Below are 24,666 nucleotides of genomic sequence, written 5' to 3'. Positions count from 1 at the left end.
CTTTAGTGCACAGCAACACACAGCCACACCGAGAGGTCAATGCCTGATTTCAAGGTTCAGCAGATGTTCACAACAGATTATGTATGCGGCAGTTTTAAAAGCATTAAACAATATTAGCTGTTCCTTGAGGCTTTTTTCTTTCCTCTTCCTTGAGTCTCACCACATAATGAATACAACACAAGCCCCCTTCATCCCAGATGCATAATGGAAGCTTTATCAATAAAGCTTTATTAACGATTTTCTTATGTTTGGAAGATGATATAGCAGATATAACTGAGTTGGGGCAGAGTTTCCATATTTTAGCACAGTAACTACATGTTATGCTTTTAGGATGAATGAACCTGGTGTGGTCAACATGTTGGGCATTCACAGATGCACCTCTGCACATCTTGGTTGCAGAAGAGCATCTGGTTACTTGAGTTGCTGTTGCCTGTCAGCATGAAGCTGTCTGACCATTTGCCACTAATAGCTGATATCAACAAGGTAGTTTCACCCAGAAAACTACAATTTACTGGATATTTTCTCTTCTGAAACTGCAGTAAATCAGCAGTTTCAGAAATACTAAGACCAGTCCATCTGGCAACCATGCCACATTTAAAGTCACATAATTAATCTTTACTCCCAATTCTAAGAACCTCTGTTTAAGATTCAGCAGGTCATTTTGACCATGTCTACATGCCTGAATGCGTTGAGTTGCTGCCAAGTGACTGGCTCATAAGATATTTGTGTTAACAAGGAGATGAACAGATGTCACTAATGAAGTTCCCAATGAGTGTATGCAAAGGTAGGTAGTCAGAACAGTAATGGGGATTGTAGGAATTCCTCTCCCAGTTCTATGACAATGTATGCTGGCCCTGTCCAGATGATGGCTCCACCCACCCAGGTAATAAGCTGTTTGTCCCGCTGCCATCTCGAAGACAGTCTAGGACCAAAAAAACAAGAATCAGACTGAGGGTCAGCTTCTTCCCCAGAGCTCACACCTCATGCCTAAAAAGACGGGGACATGCACTTTACAGCATGTAACTACAATGCTACCTATTGTTTATAATGTTTCCCTATTGTGTTTATTTATTTAATGGGTTCTGTCTGTGTTCAGTATCAGCTGGTTTAAAGATGAGAACTACCACACAGAATATCGTTATGTGACTGAATAATGACAAAGAATCTTTAAATCCTTGGATAAACCCAATGATAAATACTGTAACTATTAGGAAGCTCTTACCCTGATTATTGTTGTAATTTTTATTTTATTTTCCAGAAGAAAAGCAAAATAGCTCATGTTAAAAAAAATATGTCACACAACATCAAGAAAACTCGATTCACTTTTGCCCTGACTGAAAAATAAAATGCCATTACTTTCTGCTCTTCAATCAAAAGTCCATCAGAAAAGCAGATGATGGAAAAGGGAGCGAGTACGAGTCTGTTTGTTTGCTCTGCAATCATCCTAAGACCGCATAAAAAGATATTTACTAACACGCTATTACGTTTTCTCACAAAGCTGTTTCAGGTTTAAGTATTGTTCCATTTTCTCGCCATGAGCTTTTCGGTCTTCGAGTTTAAAATAAAAAAATCAGTATGCCGGTCCTGCAAACCAATATTTTGCAAGCACACTGTGATGCTTATCTACGCAATAATAAAAGAAGATGACAGCTTCTGTGGGGACTGTTAATCTTTTTAGACAAATCTCAGCTTTAGTAGCGAGCCATTTATCCAAAGCTTGACATTTTAAAAAGCATCAAGTTCTTCCACATGAAAATATGGTGGCCGCTTTGCCTAAAAGCAGTTAGTCCTAATTTTTTTTTAAGTTAAAAAAAAAAACCAGCTATAAAAAAGACAGTGGCATTTAATGCAAATGCATGAAGTGCTGCACACGGCTGTATGCTGTGTATTAAGAAAGCAAGCAAACAGCAGTGAAGTTAATACAAAATACAGTTTATAAACAGCATATCCTGTATATTGTGGCCAAACTGAGCATGTTGTTTGGCTTTTTTGCTCCACGATTGTGACGTCACGTAAGTGCTTTGGAATTACAACATTATCCGTGATGTTTCCTGTGGGAGCAGGCCTCATTGTGAGGTGCTGGTACTGATAAGCGGCTATTGGAGAACGTCACTTTTGGCTGTTTTAACAAACAGTTATTTTCAATTAAAAAAAAAAAACTGCAAACATTTTATTGCATTTTATTGGCAAAATAATTAACTAGAATAAAAAGAAAATAACTGACCCTGTGCTCCTTACAGCACACTTATGAATAAACTTTATTGTTTCCTTTCGGGGATTTCCTGTTAAAATGAATTCTAAGGGGACCGAGGCTGCTGTTTTGGAAAGCTGCTGTCATGCATTTATAACTAATGCTTCCTAAAAGAAGTCAGCTAAATGCTGTCAATGCCAGAGAAAAGCCTCAAAAGGAAATGTTGCAGGCTCTCCCTCTTTGCCAAACCACCCGCTGAATCACGTCCATATGTTTGCACAGTATGCAAATCACGCAGAGTTACTTAAATGTAAATTAGAATGAATGCATGCCTCCATCTGTGTGTGTGTGCATTCAAGAGCCCCTCTTTCCAAACCCATTGACCCGGTCTAACATCAGCATCTATAGAACTCCAAACATGCATCCGATGGTCCTTTATTTTGACTTTGTTGCAACATTTATTCCGCTAACGCTCATTCCAGATTTAATCCAATTCATTGTTCCTCCACGGCTCTGTCTACAGAGTTAAGTCAATTCCACATGGAATTAATCCAGTGTGCTTTACTTTTGGAACACTCTGTTGGTTTGCATAGTTTAAAAGCTTAGCTGTTACGTATGGGCTTGGACACGCACGCTCACTCACAAACACACAGTGCTGTAACCGAGCCAATGAGGAGATTGATCAGCTGGGTTGTGTCCAAATTAAAGGCCGTCCTCTGCAGCCATGCCAGGCATAATAACTTTCTCCTCCCTTTGCACTTTTCTTTGGCTGGAATAGTGGGAGAGTCGGGGGGGGGAGCATGCAAGACAGAAAGAGAAAGTAAGATAAAGGAGGAAAGAGAAGCAATTGGATAATGTCTTGACACCCATCGTAGAAAAGAAATGCCTGGCTCTTAGATGTCTGACCCATTTTCAGCTTTCGCTCTCTCTTTCTCTCTAATTTCCTTCCTTTCTCTAATCTAGAGTAAAGAAGCTCTTGGACTCTGATTCACTGAAGCAGCAGTGAGCCGCAGGACCAAAGCCTGCACAGACAAACACGTATACCAACGTGATCTAGAGTACAGCACCAGACCATGCTCTGCTTCAACTGCTGACAGTTTTATATCTTTGAGTGGCCTTTTATGGGAAATGTGTGTACCCTATGCACGGCAGGCGCATGTACTGTATGAGCTCATCAGTATGCATGGCGAGAGGCCTTTGTTCCCAAAGAAACGGTTCAATAATCAATTATTCACTCGCTGGAAATACACTGGTGCTCATTTCTAATAATAAAATCTGTTGGCACAACAGTTGGATGCAAAAACAAAATACATATTTATTGCATTTCTGAAGCATACAATCGACTCGCATTAGGCCAAAACGATGAACATACAGTATGGCATTAAATACAGTAATAAAACATAATGGCCCCCTCCCACCAGTTGTTTTAATGTGTTTTCTGTATTTGAGTTTTTCGAGTGCACTGTGCTTACTATCTAACTTTTCCTGCATGTTTCGCAGTTGCTGCGAGTTAGTTTTAAAGGTACAGTTTGCCCAAATTAGTAAAAAATAGAAGTTGCTTTCAAGGATAGCTGGGAGAGATGTTATTTTTTCAAAGTAACATTTATCAGAGCTTTTAGTTGTGCACAGACTACATTTCATTAACCCACCATTGTTTGTGACTGAAGTCTGATAGACGGTAAGAGCAGAGTGAGGCTGTTATCATCAAGATAAGATCGCAAACACTAACAAAGGCTGGGCTGCACGCTGTATCATTTCCTGTGAACCCCTTGTTTACGTGAAGTTAATCTGAATCCTGTGCAGGCAAAACAGATTCCTCCGCGAATGACAAAAGAGGCCAAATAAAATAAAAGTGCACAGCCTGATCTTTTTGTTTAGGAATTTGGCTACTATTTAAAAACTGCACATTTAAAAACTTTTTTTTAATCATGATGCCTGCAAATCATTCTAAAAATTCCTCATAAAAAGCTATGAGAAGTGCACAGCCACACAACAGGTGCTCGCAGTAACTTTGGTAGTCAGTATCCTGTCTAATAACCTACTCTGCAGGGCTCTTTGACAGCAAACCTGCCTTGAGGATCATCACTGGTGATGAAAACAGGATGCAAAGTTTGCAGTAGAAGAGGCTGCAGTCTAAAGGACTGAAGAAGACTATCAGGGGCACGAGCCCAAAAAATACACAGCATTTTCTTTGACATTAACAGGGTTGCGCAGCTTAAATCCACCCCCCAGGGTCAGACTGCAACAGCAAGACTTTCTAACGTTCTTCAGCATCTGAAGGAGAACGCTCAACTGGGTAATTATGGCACAAAGGCAGCTGGATGCACGTAAATGTTGGCCGCCCTACACGCCAGATTTGGCTCCCTTTGACTTTGTCCTCAATTCCAAAATGAAATTCAAGTTTATAGTTCACCGTACTGATACAGTGGGGGATATCCGGTGCATGTCCCAGATGCTGATTACTTTAAAAGGAATTGCAAAAAATCGTGTCGTTTTTGGTAATAAACCCAAAACAGCAAGGCAACAAGAATCAGATGGACCTCTGCAGGCAGGGAGGCTAAAGAAGACCAGAGGCTGGCTTCAGTCTGCTAATCCCTTGTGTCAGATAAGGTCTGACACACTCATACACACACACGCGCACACAACCAATAACAAGGGGAAGCAATAGACTGTTAACAATGTATTTTTACATGACACCTGATATGAACACAGAGAGAATAAACAAACTCATAATACAAACACACGGTCTTGGCACCATTTCTCCCTTTATGCCAGTTCCTCACTGTAATGTCATCTGTTTACAGCTCTCGCTCCCTCTCACACACAAACCCGAATGGAAGGTCAGAGGGGTTAGCGCTGCCTGCCTTGGCACAAAAACAGGGCTACAGATGTGAAAGTACGGAGAGCTCGCTCGCTCGCTCGGAGGACCAGCTGGAGCCCGTCCAACCTGGACAAGGGTCAGGGACACGAGTGAGAGAACACAAGCAGCAATTGGAGCTTCTTCTCAGGGGCCTGCCGGCTTGTCACCTTCGTCAGTCACCCTGGACCACCCTAAAAACAAATCTATAAATCATCTGTGGACTCATTTGATTATTTTCACGGTTCACTTTCACACCTCATCCGTTGTTTCAATCATCAGTTCAGTCCTGAAAACAGCTTTACTTAAAATCCATGTGCTGCATGGGGCTACATGCGTACTTTCAGTTTGCTCTTGTTGATGTTTCTCTGGTGCGTTTTATGTGTTTTCTGCATGCTCAGGACTGGACAGTATTCACTGTCTTCTCTTCTAAGTTTGAGAAAACAGCTTGAGAATTTTGCAATGGTACACAGTTTACCCATGTCAAAGTAATCCTAAACAAACAAACTGACATTTTTTTGTCAGTTTGTTTGTTGCAGCAATACAAGAAGCTGTTTCTGTCATACAGGGCTATTGGCAGCTGCTTTTGCCATCCAGTGTCATCTTGCAATAAACAAAGCCGAACAGTTGTTGTTGGGCACAGAACTAGCCGCTCACTGGAGACAGTTTGGACAGAGCTGTACAAACAGGCAGCTGGTCGGCCAGCGGAAAAATGAAATGGATGTACCTTTGTGTATATACACAAATCTGTGCAAACTAGCGACGCGCCGATTATGAAATGCAGATGTTTAAAACACAAACTAATCAATGAGGTGGATCGCTAACCCATAATAAAAAAAATGAGACATAAAAAAGGGCCAGCGTCAGTAGTAAAGGCAAATGAATGTGAACATGTGTTCATTAAAGGGCAGTGATTTATAAAATTTGAAGCTGACGACGTCGTAACTAAGAACAGCTGTCTGCATGTGTTTGTGAACATGCATGTCCGGTTTTTAGATGCTGGTGTGAAAGCATGCACGTACATGCATGCGTATAGTTTGTCTGAGTGGCTGTGCAAGTGTGCAATGCTTGCGTGCAGCTTGCCAGAATTTCTGTGTCCAGCACTGCCAGGCTAAGGCTACTTCAAAGCGGTAGTGCAAACTAATCACAGAGTGGTTGCCTCACACTTTGCCTATTAAGTTTCCTTCTAGCTAGGCCAGTTATGTTGAGGGAAACATGAGCCTGTCGTCGGCATCAAACACATGGAGACGGTGCAGAAACACTGTGCTCTAAGAATCAGAATTACACAAGCCCACACATATTCCCACGCATACTATTAGCACCAACCAAGTACACGCATTAACATATAACACAGCTCTCACTACATGCCCACACATAAATTCTGTTACTTTCAGTACAAGTGAGAAACTGAATGAACTTGGACTACACCGATCTCTGCCATGTGCCAGCGTTTGTTGATTGGCTGCAGTTGAAACAATTCAGATGAGGAATGTACGAGGCTGCCAGATCCAAAAGTCTCTTGGTTCTTGTACAAACGCATACACACATGCACATGCACTGCCTCAGGGTGCTTGGCATTAACTTTGCACCCTGGACCTCCCAGCGTGTAGCTCTCCATCCCGCTGCTTGGCTAGCAAAATTAACAGGTAGAGATGAAAAGCACTCCTCGACTCTCCTGCGAATCCTGTCACGCAGAGACAGACCACTAGCCAATACTGGCCTACTGTACATATACCGATACAGGGACATATGTTGACCAAAATGCAAATGATTTTGTGAAATTGTTTATTCGTCAACATCCACTGTTTACAGTCCTTCACTTTCTGCAGCACCTGTAACAGAATAGCATCATGGCTGACCAGACTGTACAACATACACAAGGCGCTTTAACGCTGCAAGATAAAGACCCGACAATGACACAGGGAAACCCCAACAATCAGACGACGCCTATATGACCAAGCACTTAGATGACAGTGGGAAGGAAAAACTCCCTTTTAACAGGAAGCACCCTCCAGCAGAACCAGGCTCAGAAAGGGGCAGCCATCTGCCACCACTGTTGTGGGTGAGAGGAGTGAGTTTCACTCACGCTATCTGCCACTGCTCTCTGTGACTTTCTCGAGTCTCACTGTTCGCTCACCCAGTGAAGCACAGCAGAGAGAGAGTGCTGTGCCAGGACAGCAAAAACACCATTGCAGCAATCAATGAGTAATGACATCCACCCCAGAAACCCAGTATCAGCTGGGCTCTTTTGTCATCTATATTTTACTGTATTAAACCATCCTTGGAGGTATTTAAAAAAACCTGAAGCATAGACTTAGTTAAAATGCTGCGCGGATTCCTGGATTAATCACAAATTCCAACTGAGCAAAGCTAGCAAGGCTGTGTGTAGACTGAGGGACCTTGGTGGGTTTTTCAAATCTAAAACTGCTTCCAAATTTCTGTAATTCTTGAAGAAGTTTTCCGAATTTAATTACAGGATACTCCTAATCAGCCGAAAGACCTTGCAGTGCAGCCTTCTCGAAAATAACCATTCCTATACGCTGGATTGATTTTTAGTTTTGAGGGAAGACTGGAAGCACAAGACTGGCTCTACTATCTTTTACTTCATTATTTGCAATTTTCACAGGTGGAGTAGAACAAATTTCCCTTTGAGCATTTCAGTTTACACCTTTGACTCATTTAAAACATAGACTGATGGCAAACCTGATTCCTGATATAAAAAGAATAAACGCAAACAAATTAATTATATTCTTTTTTTTAATTACATGCTCTAAAAATCATCTCATTTCACAGTGTCTGACAGGAAAGATAGGCCTGTAACTAATTACTAGATTTTCTTTGCTGATTAAAATGCCATTATTAGCTTTATTTATTGGCTTATCTGTAAAACATTACCTTCGGATATCGAGTTTACAATCCAGCGTTATGAAGAAGAGCATCAAAGTCGGCATGTGGGTTTTTTGCTCAGCTTGGCTGCACAGTGTGAGTTTTCTATAACAGCTTTAAAAGGTTATATCGATATAGACAGCGAGCATCAGCAAATGAAGCCTGTAGGGTTGCTTCGGATGGAAAAAAAAAAGATCACAAAGGTCACATGAGCATGAACCAAGCCCCTAAAGAGCTCATCTGAAAAATACTTTAAGCCCTCAGGACCGAGTGGCAGAGCTCACGCTGTTTTTCACAACCATTATCTTCATATGAATATGTATTTATAACATATCCAAATGTTTTGAAACACATTCTTAAAATGTGCAAGCTAATTAGAATAATCCTCCCTCATTAATATTATTGTTCCTTGAAAAAGCAGAAAACGCAAGTGTGAAAAACAACTGCGCTAATGTGTCAACATGCAGGAGAGATATTAATCAACAGGAGATGACTAATAACCCCACTCCCGATATAGCACCCATCAACAAATTTCTGTAAAGGTGATTGACATTTCCTGTTAACAGTAAGCCTCTCCACAAGCCACAGTGTACCTACCTGCAGCTGTGTTTAATGACAGACCATTTCCACAACTATCATTCGATCACAGACCAGCTGACAAACCAATGTTTACAGAAACACTCGGGCTCGAGCTGACCTCGCTCCGCCGGTGGCCGGCTTCACTTTCTGTCAAACGCGGTGCATTCGCTGTGACGGGAGGAGGGAAAATCGCCATCAGGGAGAGAGGGGGGCAAATGACGTCTTCAGAAATGTTTGGAAATGTGATGTCAGAAAAAAAAAGTTTCCTCAAACAGAAAAGTGCACGGCGCGCAATAACAGAGAGCCTAGTGTGGGTAACTGTCGGTCACACTTCAAAGGAGCTCAACTAAACTCTGAAGTGATCTTTTAACCTCACAGACAGTCATAACATAAACCAACGTCTACTACCTTAGCCGGGGGAATATCTTGCATGCACATTCATATTTGCATCAGTCAGACAGGAGTTGGGACTGCTACTGTGAAAACCCCACATATGGCCAAACTAGAGGTCACTCTCTGGCTTAAGAAGCAGTTGCTTTAAAAAGTAGTGAAATGAGAGCAACCTGCCATAACTAAGCTGATTCGAATCTTGATAAGTCTTAAAAGCACAGTCCTAAACCTTTTTTTAAATACCTAATAATATCTCACAAATACTTAGCAGATGGTACTTCGAAGTGTTTGCACAACACTGATTTCCAACCAGGGATGCAGTAGCCAGAGTGTATACAGAATCAATGGTTCATTCAGAAAAATAGAAATAACAATTTCAACAACTGATTGGACTTTTAGTTAACAGTAACTAACAGTAGTAGAAGGATTAGTGGTACAAAGTGGTACTTGTGCTGTGGGCCACAAAGTTTCTTAATCTTTAAGCAGCCAGCCATAAAGTCTGCCTTGACTTCATTCTATAGAGTTCACCGAATTCGAGTATGGCACCGTAATAGGATGTCACTATTGCAACATGATTGCAATTATGATTTGGTGAATTTTTGACCCTCCTAGATATTTCTTGATCAACTACCAGTGGTATCATTGCAAAGCGGAAGTATTTAGGAACCACAGCAACTCAGACACAAAGAGGCAGACCATGTAAACTAGTTAGCAGGTACCAAAGATGTTACAACAGCTACCAAAAACAGTGACTTAAAGCTGAAACAGTTTAACAGAAGTAACAGATAAGCAGTTACCACAGAAGCATTATGAGACAAACGGAAGTCCACACAGGAGAGGATTAGCAGCGACGTGGTGGCCAGATACCAAGAAGTGACAATAAAAAAGTCAGCGAAATAACTTTTAGCAGCACAAATTGGACAAGTCATCTCAACTTTGCAGTGGCTACTAGTGGCAGCTATGGTATAGGTACCACTGAATTATACATGACAAAAATATATATAAAAAGGTTAACTAACTAGAGCTCGAAAGGTCTGGTGTCAACCAACCTTCAACTTTAAAGCAACATGCAAGGAGGATGTATGCATGGGACTAAACAGTTCAACTTTCAGCATTGTTAAATTAATATTCAAATTTGCAGAAATTAATGATGAATGTTTATAGCTTCCACTTCCAAATTTCGCCTTCTACCCATACAATGGCAGATAAAGGTATTCTATTCTGTTTCTGTAAGTGCTGCAGTACAGCTGCAAATGTAACCACTGAAAATGCAATTGTAACATTATCTGTGCAAGCACAATTTACACTCTTATTTGTTGAGTAATATCCCACTAAAATAAAATCAGATGGAAACATCTACAAGATGGCTAGTGGTCATACTGAAAGGGTTACTTTAGTTAAACTCAGAGACTATACAAGCACCCGACGAGCAAGGCTGGTGCTGTAGAACAAGCAAAGTACGGCCTCATTACTACACTTCTATTTCCACACCATCTAAAGTGAAAAGCCTTGGCCCTAATGAAAAGCTGCATGCTATTCTCCCGAAGGCCAACTGTAAGTGTAGCTACTTTGCAGCACTGCATGGAATAAGTAATGGCCTCATCCTCACTTCCAATACAAAATAAATAAATAAAATTACAAAGATTAAGAGGTGGTGTTTCGAATCTTGCCAAACCATCAGGTGTTGGAACGAGTCCATCTAAATTTCCTCAAGCGTGACAGATTAGGAAAAAAAGGGAGCAATAAAACTCCTGCTTCCACGGCCGACCATTCATTCAGCTCCTAAATCAGGGGGTTTTAGCAGAATTCAAGCTGCAGTGGCTTCATAGAGAAATTAAATCCTGGTTTCCCAAAAGAAGTAATCCTGGTTAAGTTCTATTCAACAATACAGCGCAGCAGCAGCAAGGCAAACACGTTAAACACACACTGAAAGGATAAAGGAGGTCAAACTGTCCTGTACTCATGGCTTTTTCTTTTCTGCGGTAATGAAATGCTGAGTGATGTACAGTAAATGCTGGCAGGACAGAGTATCCATATCAAGGCTTGGGTCTGAGCCAAAATTGTAATTGTGGATTTTTGTTATAAGCATCTCTTTGCTTAGAGTTATTCATTACCCCGGCAGATAATATGTTGAAGCGTGGAAAATTTCCCAGTGGAAGCAGAATTTGTTCAGTTTTTGTTCGTTTGGCTCCACTGCTTTGTAGCCCTGTCAGCTGCGCTCTGCTCCCATATGCTGGGAGGTATTTAGCTGTGATTGTGATCTTTATTCTTTTTACACAACAGCTTTTTCAAAGGTGCAATGTTTCATTTTTGACAGGCATTTTGAACTACTTTCTGATATTTTACACGTGTCATAAGCACAGTTTAGGGATTAACCGATACACTGGCCTAATATTGATATTGGCCACGATGGTGCGGCTGCTGTTTGCCTAATGGTAAATAAAGACATTGACTGATGCCTGTGACTAATTTGTTGTGTCATATCAATTATGCACCAGCAAATCATGCAAAAATAGTGTGACGAAGAGCCAAAGGACTTTGAAATTGTTTTTTTTTTTCCTAAGGAAGCTTCCTCTGGTTCACTGGCAAAAAACAGAAACCAAAGTAAAAATAAATATTTAAATTTAAAAAACAAAAAACATCAGTTTTGATGCTGCCTATCAGTAAATCGACATTTTGAAAATTAGTATTTATAAAGAAATTGACAACTGGCACATGCTTAGTACAGGGATACATCCAGGATATTAGAAATAATCTAAGACAGCATTTAAAACAGCTATCAGCAGGGTTTTTCCGGGGTTCAAATGAGCAGTTGGGGTTTTTTCCTACACATGTAAGAGACTGATGCACAGCACACTGGTAACAGTCACAGCTTGATGAAGTTTGCATGCTGTTGCTTGGTAAAATGTGTCACTGAAAGGCATGCTCTGCACAGAAAACCTCCATGCGAATGCTTTGGCTGCCTGCAACCACTCACCAACCAACCAGCTACGGCGTACACATTTTTATCGCAGCGACCAGAGGTTGCCAGGGGGGTTTGCCAACTGGTCTCCAAGGCTTGTGTGCCTGAGGTCTGAGGTACCAGCTGAATCTGTGTTACTTAATTCAAAGAAGATCATAATTACGGTGCTGATGATGTTCTTGAGGCTTTGGCTAAAACCTCTTTAGTAGCTACCACAAATATTTCTGTGCAACAAAAAGAGTATTATTAGAGTAAACTTACAGTTATCTTTGATTACTTTTATTTTCAGCGTCCTCGTCTGTTGTACTCACATACAAACTGACTTATAATCACACAAGGAGTTCTCAAAGGACCTCTGATTATGAGCTGATTAGCTTCTGCCCCAGGGGCGAAGATAATGAAAGCATTATTGCCCATTTAATCCTGGATGCCCATGTAGGGAATCTGTCTGGATTAAGCTTCGAATCTTTATAACATTCTTTTTTTTTGTAAGTATCCACTTTAGTGTCATGGGAACTGCTTGTTCAACATGTCAACAAATCTGCATAAACTTAGGTGGCTCTCACAGAGAGACAAGAGAGAGAGAGAAAGCAGTGCCAGCAAACGTCGGATGGACTCCACCTCGTAAAGTACTACGCTTCACCCTGGCAGAAATAAACCTCACAGCCCTTGGTGCCAAGTATTCCCGTTGATGAAAAGCTAGTTGTGAGTGGCCCCAGTCGTACCCCGGCAGAGCCAAGCTGACTGGCGTTAATAAGAAAGAAAGGCGGCTGTGTAAAACACTCTTGCAGCTCTTTCTGTCCAATAAAGGCCATTTTACAAGTTATTATTTTCCCTGGTGATTTGGAAGGTAGTGAAGCAAAAGCTGGCAAAGAGAAGCGGCAGCAGAGAGCAACGACGGTTCAATGGGAATGAGAAATAAGATAAAGCAGGGGAGCCTCTGGTAACCATCTGCATTGAAACCACTGCTTAACAGAAACAACTGAAAAAAACCCCAACTACGCATTAAAACGAAACCTAACCTACAAAGAGAAGACGAAAAGGAGGGGCCCAAACATACGACACTATGAAAAAGGAAAAGAAAAGAAAAGAAAACCACAAACTTGGTACCCGCTGCTGGCTGACATCTGATGTCATACATCTACTAGTGTGTTTGTGTGCTAGAGGGATGAGATGCTGCAGTATCTAAAAGACAGCAGGACCCCCAGAGGTTTGTGTGAAGACTGGTGCAGAGCAGAGTGATAATCTCTTGTCGTGCTCACCAACACAGCATGCTTATCAGCGGTGGAGCGTCATGGGCCTCTGAATGCAGCACGCAAACCAGCTACGACATCACACTGGAGGGTTAGCCTCATTCTTCTCTGCTAATGAGGTCTGAATTGCCACTTTCCATTAGAACCATTACTGTGTGCCCAAAATATTACAGCAGGATGGCCTGCTATTAAATTGCAGCCGAACCAACGATCTGGTAATTGAAAAAAATAATATGAATACATTTTTGATAAACATCAGGACAAAAATGTCAAAACTAATATATTTGCACTTTTCTGTGTTGTACAGCAAGGACTTGAACACATGACGCGAAGATGTTGGGGCCTAGAAACTGGCAAACTGAACTAAACTGGTTTGTCTGGCGTTATTCAAGTAATTTAAAAATAATAATCAACTTATTCAGTAATTAAAATATCCAGGTCTTATACTGATTTCTGGACATAATTACAAACACGAACTCTGTGTGTTACTCTTCTTCACAGTTGATTATTAGATTTTTCAACACATTTTGTTATTTGGGGGTTTAAGTCTGATGAAATGACCAAACTATAAGGACATGCATGTAGTTAACAGTAAGGATGTTGAAGATATGCGCCTACCACTTTTCTGGCAATTTCATATTTGATAGTAACATCATATGCATTTTTGTATTCAGTACATAACTTTCACCTATCACTAATATTAGGATTAGCGTTGCTGTTTCTCACTAATGTGTTGGGCTGTCAGCTAGATGTGCACACAGTGTAACTGAGGAGGACACCAATCCTACACTGATAGTTCTGTGTATCAAAATTGTGTCACATGTTGAGTCAGTAAAAGGGAGGAAACTCTGTGGTTTCTGTGTCCCTAACCACACTGAGACCAAATCTACACTCATATGAGGGCTTAGGAGCCAACAGCCTTTGGGAGTGACTACGAATGTAAGAACAATTGGTTCGCTTATATTAAAGGCAACGAGTCTGGGTGTGTTCAGTAAATAAGTGAATTTACTGTTATTTCTGAGAATCTGATAAATAAATATGCCCATTCAGCTTTAGTAAATCAAACCCTGAAAAACAAAAGTGATACAAAAAGGTTTTAACAATGACGCTACTCTTTGGGGTGCCGAGACTGCCTTTATACAGAAAAAATGGGAGATAGTGCTTGTAAAAGGGTAACAGATTCACAGCATTTATTGTAAATGCACAGGTTTTGTTTAGGTATCTAATTAATCAAATTAATTATAAGTGACAGAAATAAGTATAACTCTGTATTCTGGTGTCATAATAGAATTAATCAGCTACCTAACTGTGATTTGAAAAATGTTTTGCAGCACTGTCACAAAGAAAGAGCAAATCCCTAGTTTTCTGTATGTTATTCCAAGCTACCACCAAACCTACATTTGTAAGCATTATACAGGGCTGGCAAACTCTCCAATAGCCCTAAAGTCCATCTAAATATGCAGGTTATCATCGTTTCTTGTTTTCTTGCATGCTTGGACTCATTAATTAGTATGCATAATCATGTATAGGCACACTCAGTCAAAGATGCTGGATGTTTGGTTAGTCATCTGAGCACTCTCTTTGTGCATAAAGAGGCCAATTTCTTTGCTTGAATAAATACAAACTGAATCAAACATCATGAGCACTTGTACGGGAATAAGGATGTTTCTACTGATAAAATGCATCAGAATAAAGCTGAAAACATCCATGAAATCTATTCACGATTTAGATTCATGATTTAATTAGTGGAGGGCAAAAACTCTTTGGGTCAGCTCACAGATGTTGGGCAACTAAAGTCAAAGAGAAAGTGAAGACCAGTGAATAACTGACATGTCCTATGGTAATCAAGAATTTACATTTATGGGGAAAAGAGTGCCTGAGTAATGTGATAACACATGCTAATAAAATCTATGATCTAATAAAATCTGTGACCCTTTACCAAGACTGTCAATTCTATAGTCAGTACCTGGAATTTAGGTCCAAATGCACTCTAGGAGGCTAAAAAGAGGAAAACGGAAGGAAAACTTGGACTCAACCCATTCACCATACTAGGTTCAGGAATAGCTCTTGACATATTGGCCTACCCAGCATGCCCTCTGCCTCTCTAGACAGCTCTGACATCATTATACAGCAGATACAGACCAGGACATCAGCTGCACAGTCGAGGTTATATAAGTGAACTCTCTACGTTTCTTAGCATTCAGCTCTGCTGCCCCACCACGGGGAAAAGGGAGGGGATGGGAGTAGATGATGAGAAGGGAAAGGGGGGGATAAGGAGCAGGAAAAAGAGCAAGGAGGCCAGGAAGAAAGACGAAAAGAAAGAGCGTCTGAAAAAGAGAGGCCCGCTGGGGTGCTTACTGCCGGGAGAGACTGAAGGTCACCCTTGGCCCCCTTAAGGAGCCCCAGAGAAGAGAAGAGAAGAGAAGAGAAGAGAAGAGAAGAGAAGAGAAGAGAAGAGAGCATCCACCATCCTTGTGATCTTTCAGGCAACCCTGTTACATCACAATCAGTCGGCAAGCAGAGCCAGGAATTCTTATTTGCTTTTCTTCTTTGCATAGAAAAAATAAATACATTTACACTAATAAAAGTGTGAGTCTCAAAAACATCACTTAAATTTCTTTCACACCTCATTTTCAGTCCATTTGCAGTCACAGCCTCTAAATGGACCTCTAAAGAACACAGCTACACTCGAATGGTGGATTTGTCCAAGGCTAATAATCAACCCAGGGACAGAACCCTGAGATTTAAACTGATAGCTAATGATTAATGAATCGCAGCCATCCGGGGTCATATCACCTCATGTGACATAAAGTAACACTTTTAGACTGCTTTTGTATAAAATCCCAAGACTCTACGGTCATTTAGAGCCTCGTCCAAAAATATGACTAATACACTTTTAAGTTTCAGGTCTTTTTGATGTGCAAATTGCTCTCTATCTCTGAAGTGCTTCCAAATGTACTCTCCATGTTATGATTTGCAGCTGGTTAGCATGTTTAAAATCCTTATAGTCTGCTATCTGATACATGCTTCACTGAGCCAGAGAAAGTGCTTCTGTTGCAAGCTTGATGGATTCAACTGCAAGAGCCTACAGCTTTTAGACTGTCACCTTCTATCAGCACAGCACAAGCCACTGAGAATCCAGACCCAGGAAAGGCGTTAAGCAGAGTGGCTACATTAAGTGATTTCATTATTATAGCGCTGTAATGTGGTGATGACGGCTTTTGCACGCAAACAGCTGTGAGTGCGCACAGGAAACAATCCCAGTTGCATTTACTAACGATCTGCAATTGTGCACTGTGGTTGTTTTCAGCAGGGATTCTCACATGCTCTGTGGGGATGATGAAGGTGTCAGTGTTGCTTGTCGTCTGTCAGTCGGAGCTGTTGCATATTAACAAGCATTATTAAGGTGTTTCTTGGCATCATTAAGCAGTTCAGTTGGCAACACTTTGCATTTGGTTTGGCATTCATGCCAAAGCTGTCTTTAACCACCCTACTGTATTGAACTGTACTCTATTCTGCAGCTGTTTATCTAAAACAAACTGCATTAGTGGATGCACAGCATAACAGAGCATTTAACAGCTGTAATTGCTTTAATGTGCTGATCAACTAGAACAATGCTCAGATATGTGCGATATAAAGTGATCAGATCTGACAGCGATCATCAGAGCTGTACTGGGCGTTAATTGTGCACAGACAGAAGCAGGAAGAGAAAAGGTCCTAAAGGATTACAGGGACTATCATGTAACCAGCTACATTTACACAAATGCACAAAATACATGCACACATAGGATCTTGCAAACTTAAAAGTGCATTTGTCACACTCGTTTTGATCTATAGGACTGTTTGCAATGCAAGATCATTTCCAGTGATTTAAAATCTTATTTCTGCATCACCTGAGCAGGGCTGTGGTGTCCATGAGAGAGAAACAGAGTGACACAACTCCCATCAGTGACATATCACTGGCCTCCCACCAATGAATGAGAGCATGGATAAGACCAGCAGTTGCATACAGTCAGTAGATTTGCTCAACCACCATATACCTTTATAGCTTTGCACAGTCAATTGCTATTTTTGCAGATTGATGTTGATAAAGCAGAATTGAAAGTGGAATCATATGCTTCAGCACGATTGCTGTGAATCACACATTAATGACTCAATAAGTGCAATCTGTATAATAACTATTTTCACTGTTGACACTTCTTTTGATGATAATCTTTAATACTATTACTAAATTATGGCCATAGCTTTCACTTAAAGAGTCTAAATCCCACCCTCTACAAAATGATGCTTAAACTCTTGTGCAGCACCAGTTTTGATTTAATATTGCTTGCATTAGTGCACAAGTCTGCACGGGAGCCTGAAAATATAATAAACAGGTTTTTTTCCCTATTTCTGATCAAATATACTGACTTCCTGTGGACCTCCCCTTCACCACCCCATTGTAAAAAAATAAATAAATAACTCCTGGAAACGCCCCTGACTTAAAGTTAATTTATTAGAGCCTTAAATCATAGTAATAAGTATTGATCTGCAGTGCTCTTACTGATACTAGATTACAGACCGCATTGCTGGACTAGGGCTGTGACTTCTGCAACATCCGAGGGAAGAAAAAGTTGGAAACCAAATTAGGGTCAGGTAACCGCCACTTGAGGCTCCCTTTAGGAGGACTGTAGGTGTAGCCTGTCATAGCTACTGATCTTTATCAGTTAGGCTATCAGCCCCTATGCGTGTGTGCACGTGTGCATGCGTGGTTTGACCGTGCGCGCGTCAGTGTGCAGCAGGCGTAAATGCCAAGCTGCACACAGTACAATTAACCGCAACAAAAGCAAACAAAAAAAAGGCTCTATCAGTACCCTGACGATCACTTTGGGTATGCTGACAACTGCTAGCCGGAGTGATACAGTGGTGCCGGAGTGACGAGCAGGATTACCCAGCCCCTGCTGGACTCCACTCCGTGCGTTACCCTTCGCTGCTGATCCGATCTGTCAAACCAGCCCGGGCTACTGAGGCTAGCGCCGCCAAACAACTGCCTGCCCACCACGCTGTGAACGTCGGACGTGTTTCGGCATGATCGCGACACTCACCTTCAGTTACTCCCCACGCGGTTTGGACACAACTTCCAGCTGGGATACGAGGCGGAAATAAAGCGGGAGAAAGTCCCCGGTTCATGCACAAGTGTAGCAGTAGAGAAGCGCTGGATGGCTCCCCCGTCCCCTCACTCCGAGCCCATTCCTCGGCCAAGCTGCTGCGCCTCGTACCGTCAAATTATCTCCGCGCTCGGACAACAACCCCCAGTGCTCCTTCGTGCAAAGCTTCAGCGCGGATTCGAGCCGTTTGTTTCCCCTTTTTGTTGCCTTCCAGTAGCGTTTGGATGGGCTGCAACGACAGCGGGGGGAAAGAAGCGAAAAAGAAATACTACACGCTCGCTCCTCCCTCCGCTTATGCCCGGTACAGTAAGGGGAGCGCTCGGCGGTGTAAGCACTTATTAAAACTATCTACTGCTCTCTACAGGAATTCCACTGTAAAGCACGCACTGTACACACGGACACATGTCGGGACGTTCGTGTCGCGTGAAATGCGGCGCAATCCTCTTCTTTGACTCGCCTCACTTGTCCTTATTTATTGACTTCATCATCACCCCCTCGGAGGCCCCCTCCATCCCCGTTTCCTCCTCATCCTTCCCTCCCTCCCCCTGGGAATCTGGGAGTCATTCACCTCAATGAACATTCAGATGTCATGAATGAACGTAACAGAGGCGTGAAATACTGTAATAGGAAACAATGTTAGAGCCGGGGAAAATATAATAATATATATTAATAATAAAATAAATAATATAGAGACACATTTTATTAATAGGATTCCACAAATAGCTATATTTTGATTGGAATCGGTTTGGACGTGCGTTTTTTAAAAATAACTGATTAGGTCTATTGAAGAATCAATAAAATTGAGCATTTTATTGAATAATTCTTTAAAAAAAAATCAAACGTAAACTGACGATATGGGAGTATGCCCATGCTTTTCAGACATTTTATACATGAAGTGAACCAAGGAACCAAGGAGCTGGTGGTAGACTTCCGCAGGCACAAACATCCTCCACTGCAACCACTGAACATCCAAGGTATGGACATTGAGGCTGTGGACAGCTACAGGTACCTTGGTGTTCATCTGAACAACAAACTGGACTGGACTCATAACTCAGACGCCCTCTACAGGAAAGGGCAGAGTAGGCTGTACCTGCTGCGGAGACTCAGGTCGTTTGGAGTGGAGGGCCCACTCCTGAAGACCTTCTATGACTCTGTGGTGGCCTCAGCCATCTTTTACGGTGTGGTCTGCTGGGGCGGCAACATCTCTGCTGGGGACAGGAAGAGACTGAACAGGCTGATTAGAAGGGCCAGCTCTGTTCTAGGATGCCCTCTGGACCCAGTGGAGGTGGTGAGTGACAGGAGAATGGCGGCTAAGCTGTCATCCCTGTTGGACAACATCTCCCACCCCATGCAGGAGACTGTGACAGCACTGAGCAGCTCCTTCAGTGGGAGACTGCGGCACCCACGGTGCGGGACGGAGAGATTTCGCAGGTCTTTCCTCCCCACTGCTGTCAGACTCCACAACAAAGACTTTTGCAGCTGATCAAACACACACATCCACACATGTGCAATAAGACTAATGTGCAATAATCTTTTCTGGCATCGTTGTATTTTTACTCAGTTGTATATAGCATTTGTATTCTATTTTTATCTTATTGTATATTTTATTCTACTGTATATAGTATTTTATTTTATTCTATTCTGTACAGTTGTGTACTGTATTTATTCTTATTTTATTTTATTCTAATTTTTGCTATATAACTTTTGCACTGTCCACTTCCTGCTGTGACAAAACAAATTTCCCACGTGTGGGACTAATAAAGGTTATCTTATCTTATCTTATCTTAGAAATAATCAGCAAAATAATCAATAATCCTTCCGAGTTTATTGTCTTGTTTGACTAATATCCCTTTACAGTTGATTTTTAAAGAAAGGCGGATACTGAAATATTTTTATTCAATAAAGCACTCGATTTTATTGATTCATCTGTTGGCCTAATCAATTATCATATCTTTTAAACATACATGTCCAAACCTACTCCGATCAAATCTTTTTCTAAATAAAATTTAACAAAAAGACAGTCTACAAATCTCCAAAAGTTGAATCTGTTCATCTGGACGTAGCATTTTGTGGGAGAAACGTTTCGCCACTCATCCAAGTGACTTCTTCAGTCTCAGCTGACTGCAGGTTTCCCCAAACCTTATAAACAGTACATTTGCATAATGACTGAAACCAGCCCACTGAAGGAACTGATGATTAAGGAACTGACCTCACAGCCCATTGTTCCTTCAGTGGGCTGGTTTCAGTCATTATGCAAATGTACTGTTTATAAGGTTTGGGGAAACCTGCAGTCAGCTGAGACTGAAGAAGTCACTTGGATGAGTGACGAAACGTTTCTCCCACAAAACGCTACGTCCAGATGAACAGAATCAACTTTTGGAGATTTACTTTCCTGGATGATTGAGAATGCATCAAGACAGTCTACAAATATTGTCTTATTTTTAATTTGATAGCACCAGCAAAAAAATGTGGAAATTAAGGACAGGGGCAAAAAAGGGGCAAAAATGTGCATTACAACAAACTCCGAATAATTTTCTTTAATGTAAAATTGCAAAGACTTTGAATGTCTCATCATCTGCAGTACATAACATCATCAGATGATTCCAAGAATCTGGAGAAATCTCTTCAGGTCCTCAGGCAGCACTGCATTAAAGACAAGCGTGATTCTGTCATGGAAATCACAGTATGGGCTCAGGAACACTTCCAGAAGTCATTGTGAGTGAAAGTTCACTGTGCCATTAACAAATTCAGGTTAAAGTTCCGTCAAGCAAAGAGGAAGCCATATGTCAACATAATTCTAAAACGCTGCCGTCTTCTCTGGATCAAAGCTCATTTTGACCTCTCTGCATTCAATCACACTTGTTATTAATCTCTGTCTCTCTTCCACAGCATGTCTTTTGTCCAGTCTTCCTTCTCTCACCCCAACCGGTCGCAGCAGATGGCCCCGCCCCTCCCTGAGCCTGGTTCTGCCGGAGGATTCTTCCTGTTAAAAGGGAGTTTTTCCTTCCCACTGTCACCAAAGTGCTTGCTCATAGGGGGTTGTTGGGTTTTTCTCTGTTGTATTATTGTAGGGCCTACCTTACAATATAAAGCGCCTTGAGGTGATTGTTGTGATTTGGCGTTGTATAAATAAAATTGAATTGAATTTAAGGGGGGCGGGACGGTCTGGCTTATTATCAGAGTTAAGTTCAGAACCCTGCTGTCTCTGATGGTATGGGGATGCGTTAGTGCCCATGGAATTGTCAGCTTTCACATATGTAAAGGGACCATCAGTGCTATAAAGGTTATATATACACAGGTTTTAGAAGAACACATGCTTCCATCCAGATGATGTCCTGTTCACAGAAGCTTATATATTTCAGCAAGATGATGCTAAACAGCATACTGTGGCTATTACAACAGCATGGCTTCATAGCAGAGGAGTCGGGATGCTGAAGCAACCGGCATGCAGTTCAGACCTTTGCCCTGCTGGAAGTGAAAAATATAACAAAGGAGATGCAGCACTGCCGAGCAGATAGAAACCTGCATCAGACAAATAGCAGGCTTCAGACTGCTCTAAATGTTGTTGTTTTTTAACGTTTGGCTCTAATATATGGTGTTTCCTTCTTTATAATTACAAAGTCTTGTGAGATTTAGAAATACTTCTCACAGTTTTTAATCCCTAAGCCGTTATTATGGAATCACCGGAGCAGAAACAGCACTGCATCTTATATATTCCTTTTTTTTGTTTTTTTAAATCACTGGATGTTAGAAAGGCAACCAGCAAGACTGCACCCCTTGCTGTGCCATTTCTGGTCTGCGAGCCATATGTTTGTTACCCCTAAATTACGCATCATATTTAATAAAACATGTTTTCTTCTCACTACAATCTCATTCTCGCTTTCTTGTGCATCATTCCACTTATTTAAGAACTAACAACAACTGTGGATACAGAGCAGATAATATTCTTTGTTATCATCAAATATAATGTTACATTTAAACTTGAGAGATAATAGACTCCACTTATTTTGATCAAAATAACAGCTGGAAAAACATAATCTTCTTTCTTGCAGCAAAATTACCACAATTGTTTCAAATAAGCCGTCACGCTGAGATCCCGAAGGCATCAGGGATTCTATCATCAAATGGTAAAGTGCAAAAGCTTTCTTTTTCAAAAAAAAAAAAGATATATAAATAATACCATCACATCTTTTTTAGAATAAAGTCCAACTTTTTTTTCTTAAAAAGAACATGGCACCGGAAGATCTTATGAAGTGAAGCTTCAGGGATTCAAAAGCTTTCTCCTTCCTCTCTCCAGTCTTGAAAGACATCCTGTGTTCGGTGAATGTACAGCCCCTGAAAACCATACGGATATTTCTGTCCAGCTAATCTTGCTGCAAATATGCAGGCAGTCGCCAGCTCCGAGAGTGACACACTCTGTTCACACTGAACGCCCAGAATGTGTGGCATTTACATTTGATGGGTTTGCAGAAGTGGAAATGTGTAAAGAATAAAGGTTTATTTCAAGTGCAAATGCCACTGCAGCATACACATGAAAGATTCTTGTGTGTCTGCATTCCCACACAGGGCTTTAAAATGTGAACCCTGATATGAGAGTTTCTGTTTGGCGTCGTGCTGGTGTCATTTGCCGCTTTGTTTCATTTCCACTTCTATTTTCAGGAAGAGTCTGTTCTGTAAAATAAAGCACCAACAACCAAATAACCACCGGCTGTTCACAGAAAGACACCAGTTAATAATAATGATGATGTATTCCTCTCTGTTCTGCTTTAAAGGGGGCGTTGAATAGGCGCGTGATTTACTGGCCTGCATCTGGAGTTTTGAGTTCAGATGTCATCAGTTTCAGCTGCTGCTGTGATAACGCCGAAGGACGCCAATTACTGAGGGACAGCAACCGTGTGCCAAATTGCACGGTGCTCCAGCCAGTTGATGCAGGACTAGTTCACTCTGGATCAAAAATCAACCTGCTGGTGGAAACGAAGCTGGGGGATCAGCATGGTGGAGAAATGCATCAACTGTGAACTTTAGAACAGTTTTAGTTTTTGCCAATCCATCCAGGATTTGTTCAAATATTCAGGCCAGACCAATGTAGTACAACCACCTACTGACACACAAATTCAGTGCTGGGTTTATTCATAAGCAACTACTTTACAACAAGATAAATTTCAAGGATGAATATTAAAGCCTCCAAGTGTCCAATCAAGCACTTTAATTACACATTGCACTACCCAAACTTAACCTTTGGCTACATGCTTTGCAAATGTCAGCCCTTCTTCCTGCACTGGCATACAGCTACTACAGAATCCTATTGGTGCACATTACATGCATGCAGAGATTTGGCTGTAAAGGAGCTGGGGGAAGATGCCATGAGGACATCTGGTCTGGAGAATGGATGGATGAATACGTGAATGAGGGCGAAGATGGACAGCTGGATGGATAATAGCCTTTCTATATGAATCTATTCCCACCACAGACTGTGGAGAAACGCAGAGAGAGCATCTGGGAAATTCGAGACTTGGATTTGGATTCACCATTTGTCAACATTACCAAAGCCACAAAACCAAAAAAATGCCAAATGGGAACACTGGCACAGTCAAATATGTCTGCAAAGAGTCACTGATTTTTTCTTTCTTTCTAGAAATTGATGGAAAGCTCAGGATTGTATTCGAGACACTTATTGCAGTTAAAAAGACAAATAACTTGCAGTGCTTCACTTGGGTTTTGTACAATTTGTCACTGTGATTTTGCATTTAGCAATCCATACAGCATGCACATATGTGGAAATTATATGTTTTCCCCCTAAGCTTTCCTCACTCTCAGTAGAATTAAAAACCAAACCAAACAGAACCTTTTATTTAGAAAAGAAAAGGTTTTTATGTTTCTTTTACAGAAATAAAGACATGTTCAGCATAATTTGATGAAGAAAGGACACATGTTCATGCTTAAAAATTCACCACAATTCATGGAGGAAATTAATTTTCTGACACTAAAAAAATTCTAATTGGAAACCCCCAGGCTGCACGCTTAATATGTCCTCTTTCCCACCAGTGTGCGAGTGAAACCTGTACCCATGCATATGCATATTCTTCTAATGATCGTTGGCTTTCTGTGAAACACACTGTATTCCCCATGCAATGAAATGTGTTATATAAATAAAGATTTGCTTTACTTGAGCTGTTAATTATCTTGCTTGGCTGTACATATAATAAGTAAAATTATGCCAAAATGCCAGAGCACACGAGCGACATCCTTCAACTTTTTCAGTTCAAGTCCATATCTAAATGTTGCCAAAGCAGCCTTGGCTTATTTCCATACAATAAGGGCAAAAATGGCATTTAGAGCTTTTTGCACTTGACGCTACAACGCTGAAGAGATTTTGGAGATTTAAAAAAGCAATAAAAACA

At 41.2% G+C, this 24,666-nt stretch overlaps 1 protein-coding gene across 3 annotated transcripts in view; it reads right to left on the bottom strand.

The window, feature by feature from the left end:
• The window catches only part of thrab (thyroid hormone receptor alpha b), a 165,391-nt gene extending 146,603 nt beyond the window's left edge, over positions 1–18,788 (bottom strand). For all 3 annotated transcript variants that reach the window (XM_005453782.4, XM_019362300.2, XM_019362299.2), the window contains exon 1: positions 18,203–18,788. The gene's annotated coding sequence lies outside the window, so the exon portion shown is untranslated. The remainder of the gene's footprint in view (positions 1–18,202) is intronic.
• Positions 18,789–24,666: the final 5,878 nt, after the last annotated feature.

The sequence above is a fragment of the Oreochromis niloticus genome, linkage group LG8, assembly GCF_001858045.2.
Source record: "Oreochromis niloticus isolate F11D_XX linkage group LG8, O_niloticus_UMD_NMBU, whole genome shotgun sequence".
In the NCBI taxonomy this organism is placed as follows: Eukaryota; Metazoa; Chordata; class Actinopteri; order Cichliformes; family Cichlidae; genus Oreochromis; species Oreochromis niloticus.
The sequence above is the reverse complement of the archived record's forward strand: the minus strand, read 5'-3'. Positions and strand labels throughout refer to the sequence as shown.